The sequence below is a fragment of the Lactuca saligna genome, chromosome 1, assembly GCF_052625555.1.
Source record: "Lactuca saligna cultivar CGN05327 chromosome 1, ASM5262555v1, whole genome shotgun sequence".
Lineage (NCBI taxonomy): Eukaryota > Viridiplantae > Streptophyta > Magnoliopsida > Asterales > Asteraceae > Lactuca > Lactuca saligna.
The window spans coordinates 135,271,317-135,281,800 of NC_136417.1; the positions used below are offsets into that span (position 1 = coordinate 135,271,317).

The following is a 10,484-nucleotide window of genomic DNA, read 5'->3' on the forward strand; positions in this document are numbered from 1 at the left end:
AAACTAGACCTATAACTTGTAAATCTGAAGACAAACTAAGACCTATTAGTTTGAATTCGATCAAGTCAAGGATCACGTCCAAAAGATGATAATTTGTGAAGTATGACAATAATTCAAAGTGAAAATAAGGGTTCTTTGATTAAAATTCGTGTAACACTTTTTTCATGCATAAACTTGGCTTTATATGAAGCCTTTATTACAAATTTGGTGGTTACAAGCCAACCAACCAATTATTCATTAAAACTAGTACATGAAAATTAAGGAAACTCTTGAAAAAACACAAAAAAAACATCCAAGACACTTAAGGATGAAGGAAAAAACGTCTATGCTTCATTAAGGAGCCATAAGAAGCATTAATGAGCCACCAGAAGCATTAAAGTGTAACCCTAATCCACCAACGAGTGATAAAAACGGCTAAGAGGCTTTATGAAGTAAAAAAGTAACGTTTTTAGCACTTATGAAGCCTTAAAAATGTTGCCCTAGCCTTCATACAACCCTAATTCAATTTGTGGGTTACCATGCACAACCTAACCAATGAGCCCAAACTACCTTCTAGCCCACTAGTATTCACTACTCCATCACATTTTGGGCTTTCATGATCCATGCATGGATCATCCCCTCCCCCCTTTGAAAGGAATTGAACTCAATTCATCAAGTCCATCGTTATCAAGATAAGGTGAAAGATCTCCCACATTAAAGGTAGCATGCACTCCATGGTCTCCTCCCAAATCTACCTTATAAGCATTATCATTGACACGTGACACCACTTTATAAGGACCTTCGGCTCTTGGCATTAACTTGTTTTTCCTTTGGTTAGGAAAACGTTCTTTCCTCATATGCACCCACACCAAGTCACCATCTTGAAAGACACGTGGTTTCCTATGCTTGTTTGACTTCTGTTTGTACAACTCATTCACAGTTTCAATCTTCTCACGAACTTGTTGGTGTAGTTTCATCATGGCCTTCAACTTGTCATTAGCATCCTTGTGAACCAATTCATCCTTTGGCAATGGAATCAAATCCAAAGGCATGTAAGGATTCACACCATACACTACTTCAAAAGGAGAATGACCTATTGCATAAGTAGGAGAACGATTATAGGCAAATTCAGCATGTGCAAGTTTGATGTCCCAATCTTTTTGAGTTTTGCTAACCAACCCTCTCAACAAAGTGCCCAAAGTTCTATTAGTCACCTTCGTTTGCCCATCCGTTTGTGGATGATGGGATGTACTAAAAAGTAACTTAGTACCTACTTTCCTCCATAAAGTGTTCCAAAAGTAACTTAGAAACTTGGAATCCCTATCAGAAACAATTGTTTTAGGAATACCATGCAAACAAACCACCTCTTTAAAGTACAAATCAGCCACATTAGATGCATCATTGGTTTTATGACATGGCACAAAGTGAGCCATTTTTCAAAACCGATCCACCACCACCATAATGGACTCCTTCCCCCTTTTAGTTCTAGGTAAATCCATAATGAAATCCATGGACATCTCTTCCCAAGGACGAATTGGAACCGACAAAGGAGTGTAAACACCATGCTTGAAAGTTGTTTTTACGATGTGACTTGTAACACACTTGCCCACTATGTTGGTTACATCCCCCAACATTTTTGGCCAAAAGAAATGTTCTTTAACCACCACCAAAATGTTGGTAATGCCAAAATGACCAGCCAAACCACCATCATGCGCTTCACGAATCAGCAACTCCCGTATTACATGTTTTGGGACACAAAGGCGATTGCCTTTGAATAGAAAGCCATCTTTAATCACAAATTCACCATTAGGACCACCTGCACATTTCAAAAACATATCTCCAAAGTCCATATCAGATTGATAATGGTCCTTTAGAGTTTCAAATCCCAAGAAACGAACATCCAAAGTCACCAACAATGAGTAACGCCTCGAGAGTGCATCAGTCACCACATTGCTTTTGACATCCTTGTATTTGCATGAAAAATGAAAGGATTGCAAGAACTCCACCCACTTTGCATGTCTTGTGCTTAACTTTTGTCGCCCATTGATGTACTTCAAGGATTCATGATCAAAATGCAAAATAAAATGATTTGCATGCAAATAATGACTCCAATGATCTAAAGCACGAACAATATCATAAAACTCCTTATCATAAGTGCAATAATTCAAACGAGCACCACCCAACATTACAGAAAAATAAGTAATAGGACGTTTGGATTGGATCAAAACAGCCCGAATACCAACTCCACTTGCATCACACTCCACTTCGAATGGTTGAGAAAAATCTGGAAGAACCAAAATAGGAGCATCACATAACAATGCCTTGAGTTTCTCAAACGCCTTTTAAGCTTCTTCTCCCCATGCAAAGACTCCTTTCTTCTAACAACATGTTATGGGACTTACAATGGGGCTAAAATCACGAACAAATCTTCTATAGAAAGAAGCAAGACCATGAAATGATCTAACTTCAGAAATGTTAGTAGGAATAGGCCATGACTTGATTGCTTCAGTTTTGGATGGGTCTACGGACACGCCATTTCTTGACACCAGAAAACCCAAAAATGCCACTTCTTCCACCAAAAATGAACATTTTCTTGCTTCCCATAAAGTTTTTGAGCTCTAAGCTTCTCCAAATCTGTTTTAAGTGCACCAAATGATCCTCCAAGCTCTTGCTATATACCAAGATATCATCAAGGTACACCACCACAAACCTGCCCAAAAAAGATTTTAGCACTTCATTCATTAGTCGCATGAAAGTGCTAGGTGCATTAGTTAGACCAAAAGGCATCACGGTCCATTCATACAAGCCATGTTTAGTTTTAAAGGCTGTTTTCCACTCATCCTCTTCACGCATACAAATTTGATGGTAACCACTTCTCAAATCAATTTTTGAGAATACAATAGAACCATGCAACTCGTCTAACAAATCATTAACTCTAGGAATAGGAAATCGGTATTTTATGGTGATGTTGTTAACAACCCTACTATCAACACACATCCTCCAAGAACCATTTTGTTGGGAACCAACAAAACTGGAACAACACAAGGAGTTAGGCTTTCACGAACATAAACCATTTTCATGAGTTCATCAATTTGTTTTTGCAACTCCTTTGTCACCTCCGGATTACATCTATAGGCAGCTTTATTAGGCAAAGGGGCACCCGGAATAAGGTCAATTTGGTGTTCGATACCACGGATTAAAGGCAAACCCAGTGGTAATTCGCTTGGAAACACATCTTGAAACTCTAAAAGCAAATCAACAATAGTGTTTTCTCCATGCACCATTTTCTCCACCTTTGCAGGCTCTTTGCGCACAAGCATGTAAATCACATCACCTTTGTCAAGAACTTGCTCCACCTCCCTTTCACTAGCAAACACAGAAAGATTAGGTTTTTTACTTGTTTAGAATTCATGGACCTTATTGCCGTTGGGGACATGGGTTTTAACACAATTTTTTTATTATTGTGTTTCAATTCATATTCATTGCTCCTGCCACTATGTAACACGTCCCTATCAAATTGCCAAGGACGCCCCAACAAAATATGACATGCATCCATAAGAATAACATCACACAACACTTCATCTTCATAAGACCCCAAAGTTAGACCAACTCTAACCTGTTTTGTCACCTTTATTTTGCTTCCATCATCCAACCAATGAAGAACATATGGTTTTGGATGGTTTGTAGTAGACAAACCCAATTTGGTCACCATTTCATTAGAAGCAACATTAGTACAACTTCCACTATCAATAATCAAACTACACCACTTGTCTCTAACCAAACATTTGGTTTGAAACAACTGGTCTCGTTGATCCATATCAACCACAGTTTGAACCCCTTGAGTTTTAAGGGTTCTAAGCACCAAAACTGTATCATACACCGGTGCTTCATACTCTACCTCCTCCTCTTCTTCCTCTTCTTTTTGTATATCATGAAAAATACCCACCAACCTCTCTTCTTCCTCCAACTCTTCACGACATTCAATGGCCTCCCTTAAAGTCACCACCCTTTTGTTTGGACAAGCATTTTGGTAATGACCAAAACCTTGACACTTGAAACATCTAATTTTCGCCAAACTAGTTTCTTTGGTACCACTAGTAAGTTTAGGAGCAATGGGAATAGTACTAGAACCAGAAGGAGTAGAAACAGAATTTTGTCTATTGCTAGACTCGGGCTTGGACCACGACTTTGACTTGGGACTTTCGAGACTTGAACTTGAACTCCCACCATAACATGCTTTGGCTTGCCCCTCCAACTTCAAACACAAACCACAAGGAGTTCCAAAATTAGCATAAGGATACAACTCCACAACATTGGCAATGTTGTAGTTCAACCCTTTTAGAAAACGAGTCATTTTTTGTTCTTCAATTTCTTCAATATCCCCCATCAAGGACAACTTCTCAAATTCATCAATGTATTCTCCAACACTCATTTTTCCTTACCTCAAATCAGCAATCTTCTTGTAAGTGGCAATTCTATGAGTAGAAGGAACATATCTCTTTCTTAGCTTTCGTTTTAGAGAAAGCTAAGAACAATTTTTTTCTTTGCCTTCATGGGTTCTCTTGGCCTTATGCCCTTCAAACCACAATGAAGCACCACCACTTAGCTTGAGAATGGCATACTTGCAGCTTTTTTCGTCATCCACTTCTTTGAACTCGAACATTCTTTCAATCTTCCTTTCCCACTCTAAGTAGCGTTCAGGATCAGTTCCACCAACAAATTCAGGCAAGTCAGACACCTTGAATTCTTCCACAACCCTATGTTCACCACGACGGGGTTGCCTTCGATTTCCACCTTCTTGGATGTTTCTTAATGCTTCACGAAGATTTTGTAGGACGTGTTCACAAAACATTGAATACTAGAAACAATGCTTTGATACCAATCTATCACACCCCAAAACCAGAACGGCGGAAACGTTCAGGGGTGGAGGACGTCATGTTTAGTATCACAAGACATTCATCATAGTAAGCAAAGTAATAAACAACCATTTCATTAGAAAAAAGGTGTTTACAAAGTACGTGTTCACAAAACATTGAATACATAAACAAATAACAATACAAGACTTGAAGCTATACTACTCAATCTTCTGAATTCCCAATGCAAGTACTTGTCTACTAGTTCCCTAAGAATACAAGTTATTTTGAAAGAGTTGATCAGCAATTAAGTTGATGAGTTCATAAGATTTTAGTGATGTATGTAAGTTGTAGAAAGTTTAGTAAGTTGTAGCAAATTGTAAGTTTTGTTTAGAAAAGTTCGCCTATTCCTCCAGAAAAATCATATATTTCCTACTTTGATGAAAGATAAGTAAAAATGACTCTACAATCCTTTCTATTAGTACTAAATGGATACAAGTTATATAAAACTCAAAGTAAACAAACAATCGATTGTGTGTATCTGCCCTAAGCCCACAACCAAACAAGGAACAAGAAATGAGGCAGATGACACACATCCCATTGGTTGTTAGATCATCGGTTGTAAATAACCCCTAGTGTATTCACTTGTTGTTACTCATGGAGTTAATTGGAATAGTTCCGTTATATTTGATTGAAAAGATCCTTTAAGAAAACCCTTATTTCTTATAATAAAAATAGTAACCACAATGGTTCCTTCTATAATCACTTAGTTTATACTAGCTATATATAATCTAATATCAAACAGATAGTTAATTGTGTAAATCTGCCCTAAGCCCACAACCAAACAAGGAACATGGAATGAGGCGGAAGGCACACATCCAACTACATATCAGATATTAATTATATATAACCTTTGATGTATAAACTAAGGTATTGTAGAGTTAACTATCACACTCCAAAACCAAGAACAACGGAATACGTTCGGGGGTGGAGGACATCATGTACAGTATCATAACAATGCATAATAGTAAAGACAAGCAACAACATCCATTGCATTAATATAATAATTGTAATACAAGCGGGTTCTATATAGTTTGTTAGACACCAAAAGTATAATCAAAATAAAGAGGAGTCTTGTATGTGCTCCATCTTCTCAAAAGCTGCATCTGTACCTGTCTACTGATGACCTGAGAATACAAGTTATTTTGAAAGCGAGTATTAGCATAAAGCTGGTGAGTTCATAAGCATTTAGTGTCCTTGCCTGTATAAAAATGTTCACTACAATGTAGTATAATGACTAATTTCGAAGTTTTAAAAAAAATAGTATAAACCCTAGAAAACCCTATGTTTTCCAGTAAAAGTGGTCTTCTACCAAAACCCGGTTGTTTGCATGTTTGATCCTTTGAAAATGTAAAAGTTTTCCCGGTGAAACTATCAGTATGAAAATATAGTTTTAAAACTTTGTTCATGTAAAGTACTTGGGAAAGTAATGTTTTACCCCAGCAGTATCACTACCGGCTAATGTAATAAAAATGCAGACTCCAGGTGGTATTAAATGTACAATACACCTCGGGGAGTCTGTTTTGCCTTTAATTCTTAATGTATTAATTAAAGGTTTGAATGTTAACTCGTATGTATCCATGCTGATTGACGATCGAATAACTGATGACCCTCCAGGTCACGCGTAGTATGGTGACATTTTGTCACCCCTGGGCCTAGTTGGCTCGGACTGTAGCTAGCAGTCGGGATGTGGGAGTGTCTGTCCCGTATAGATCTATACACATAATGCCCGCTCTCCCTCCAGGAGACTCTGGTTACACGGTGATAGCACAACGAAGTGTCGTATCGAGGAATAGTATGTCATATTCTATTTTAGTATGTTCTCTTGTATTATGTATAATGTACTTTCTTGGTATAATGTATAGAGTGTTCTCCTGTATAGTATATAGTATTCTCTTTGTATAGTATTTAGCATGTATTCACTCATAACTGTACTGACTCTGGTAGGTACCATTATAATAGTAGAAATGAGTAGTAATCCTTAACTATACCTATTATAGTTAAATAGTAAGGTTGGTTGCATACCTTTGTTACACAAAGGTATTGAACTGAAGTGAAGACTTTTATATCTAACACAAATATATATGATATATAACTAAGAATTCAACGATAGTAGGACGAATAACAGAATACCCTAAGTCCACAACCAAACGAGGAACAGTAAGTAAGGTGAGCTATCCGCTGTAAGTCCTTCAAGTCTTACTTATATAAATATATTGGTGCAGATATGGTTTGGAAAATAAAAGTAGTTTAAAAGAGTTTGGAAATAGTTTTATAAATAACAATCTAGCATGAAAATGAGTTTGATAAACATTTTGAAGCAGTTTTGTTGGCAAAGCAGTTAAAAATACGGAAAATCCTTTTGGTTGCAAGATATAAATCACATGTGATTGATATTATAACTTGTTTGATTCAACTTGTGTTCCCCCCCCCCCCCCCCCCCGATAAAAGCATTTAAAAACATTTAAAAGGTTGATTAAGGGGTATGAACTCACCTGTAGTGAGTGAAGTTGATGGAAGTGTCGGGTAGGATGCTAGGTGTCAAGTGAGGACTTGAACACACACACGGATCCTATGTAACATGTAGTGATACATAAATGTATCTAATTAGTTATTTAATCACTAATTAAGTAAGTAAAGACACTCTAATGCATGAAAACACTTTGTTTCAAGTGCTAGGAGTGCTAAGGGTTGCCTCTAAGGAGAGTATGGCCTCACATTGGAGTTTACTCCTCAAATGGTCACCCTTATGTGAGTTCATGGTTGGAGGACCATTCCCCCCATGAGTTTACGGCTGTAAACTCATGGGAATGGTGTATTTGAGTGTTTCAAGGTCTCATGCTTCACAAAGAAGTGTCCTAGGGTTGATTCAAAGGCTTAGGAAGTGGTTAGGGCTAGAAATGGCACACTTTTTGGAGTTTGAGGTCCTTGGCCATCTCCTTGGGAGTTCACGGTCGTAAACCCTTGAGTTTACGGCCGTAAACTCTTGGCCACTTCATTCCTTTCGTGTTTTATGGTTCCTAGTTCATGCATGTAAGGTTCTAGCCTTATATCCAAGCATTAGAAGGTGTTAGGGGCAAAATAACACCACCTTCTAGAGTTTACGGCCTAAGGACCCTATCCTTATGTGTTTACGGCCGTAAACTCTTATGGGAATGTGTTTTGAGTGTTGTTTAAGGTCTTAAACATTTCTAGGAAGGATCAAGGCTAACACCCAAGGCTTAGGGAGGGACAAAAGGTCCATTTATCCTCATTTAGAGGAGTTTACGACCCAAGAACATCCCTTCGCTGTAAACTCCATTGATCTTATGGTTCTTGATGATTTTCAAGTGTAAACAAGTTCATATTAAGCAAACAAGAAGCTAGGGCAAGTGTACTTACAAGATAGAAGCTTGTTTGGGTGTTTAAGGTCCAAGAACACTAGTGTGTGTTCTTGGTGTTTTGAAGAACACTTGAAGATCTAGATGAAATGCAAGAATGAATGGGTGAAATGATGTATAACTACTAGATGTTAGGTTATAACAACAAATCAAGTCGAGAAATACTTACGTTTTCGGGAGATCGGGTGAAGAACGGGATGATAGTTGAGAGAGAATGGGGAGTAAGCTTGAGGGTGGAAGTGAGAAATGGGGAGTTTGGGGAGTAAACTCATGTATAGGCCATGAGTTCATGGCCACAAGGGAGTTTACGGCCCAAAGTCTAAAAGTTTGGCCGTGAACTCCTTATTATGGTGGTATGTGCAGTTTTTGCAACTCCAAGACTCGAGACGGTACTTCCTTTAATTTGTTCATTTGAAGAATAAATATTAGAAATACCCAAACGGACTTTTAAATTTGCTAAAAATCATTAGAAATGTAATTGGCTTTTAATTGAGGTGATTGACTTTAGAGTTTATACAAAGGAAAATTTCAGGTTGTCACATTAACTACCTAAGGTCCTTTAAGTTATGATGGTTTAATAAAATGGATTAAACCCTTTATTGGTAAGTTTCTAGGTTTGTATATCAAAAGTTCTGATTTGAAAAATACTTTTTGTACTAGAAAACTGTGCATTGAATTAGTATCCTATGACCTGACCCATACCTGGTACCCGTTATGATGACCTGATGTATATGGAACATATATATAACTAATATCGAATGGATAATATGCTGGGTGAATCCACTCTAAGCCCACAACCAAACAAGGAACAAGAAATGAAGCAGAAAACATACATCCTATTACCTATCGGATATTATTAATATATATCTCTTGATGTATACATTAAGGAATCATAAGGTTAGCATTATGGTCCCTTTCTACTGAATGTACTAGACCCGACTGTTATGTTTGTCGTTTGAAAAGATGTACGTTTTCCCTAGTTTATAACTATCTTGACTCAAAAATAGTTTGTATTAACTTTCAAGTGGAATTGTCACTTTATGAAAGTAATGGAAAAATATAAGTACTCAGTTGTCTATTGAATTGACATCCTGACGTACTAGTTACCTTAAAACATGTTTGTTTTATTAAGGTCATAATGTGAAGGCTAGTTCCCATACTATACGCTCTCCCTGTCAAAAGATTCTGGGAACCAAACGCGACTTCGGCAAACCAGTTACTAGGCCGTGTAATCCACATTAAAGTTATGTGATCATGTATACCCAATTTAACTATCACCTTTTGTTTAGAACAATGAGTTAGTGATTCATTGGTATAATTAGATCCTGTATTTGTTCCATGCTATAGCATCTTAGTACGTACATTCTGTTATAGTATCTTAGTATGTTCTTTTTTGTTATTGTGTATTGTATCTTCCTCCCTATTTCTCTTTATTGTGTGTCTCTTTATGTTATCGTGTATTGCATCTAGTATGAACTGTACCTCTAAACTATACCCCTTATAGTTTAGTAGTGTTTTACTTGAACTGTTATTGAAAAGACTCATTTTTCTACTAAGTTATGCTTGTACTTTAAAAATGGAGTTTTGTTAAACTATAAAGTAACATAACTTTAAAAGAGTTTTTGAAATGTTTTGATCACTTATAAAAGACATAAGCAATCTTTTGAAATATGTTTATAACAAACATTTACACAATTATCATTGTGTTCAACTTGTATTCCCCCCCTTAAAACATTTAAAACAGTTAAAAGATTCATTACGGGGTATGAACTCACCTGATGTGGGTGATTCAAACGAATATGTGCGTAAGGATGAGAAGTTCCACGAATGAAGTCCCGAGACTTAACGAGTCCTAGATGACATATAATGGCATATATTGACATAAATATAGTGTTTAGAAGCAACTAAATGCAAGGAAACACCTCACGGGACTAGGAAACACTTTGACCGAGTGTTGGAATCACATGTGATTCACTAAAAGGGTGTGTTCGACCATGGGTGTAACAACCCGAAAATTTCCGTATCATTTCCTGTAACTCTTTCGTAGTACAATTCACGCAACTAATCGTCGTTTCCAAATTCGATTTCCGATCTTCCGTTAAATTAAGTCATTAACTTGTGTATATTTAAAATGATTTAATGGGTGTCTTAGTACATATAGAAATCATTTTAACACCCAACTTTAGTGAATGGAATATTTCTAGAAATTACC

At 37.0% G+C, this 10,484-nt stretch overlaps 1 pseudogene; it reads right to left on the reverse strand.

The window, feature by feature from the left end:
* Nucleotides 1-1,415: 1,415 nt before the first annotated feature.
* On the reverse strand, nt 1,416-4,411 carry LOC145011778 (uncharacterized; annotated as a pseudogene).
* Nucleotides 4,412-10,484: the final 6,073 nt, after the last annotated feature.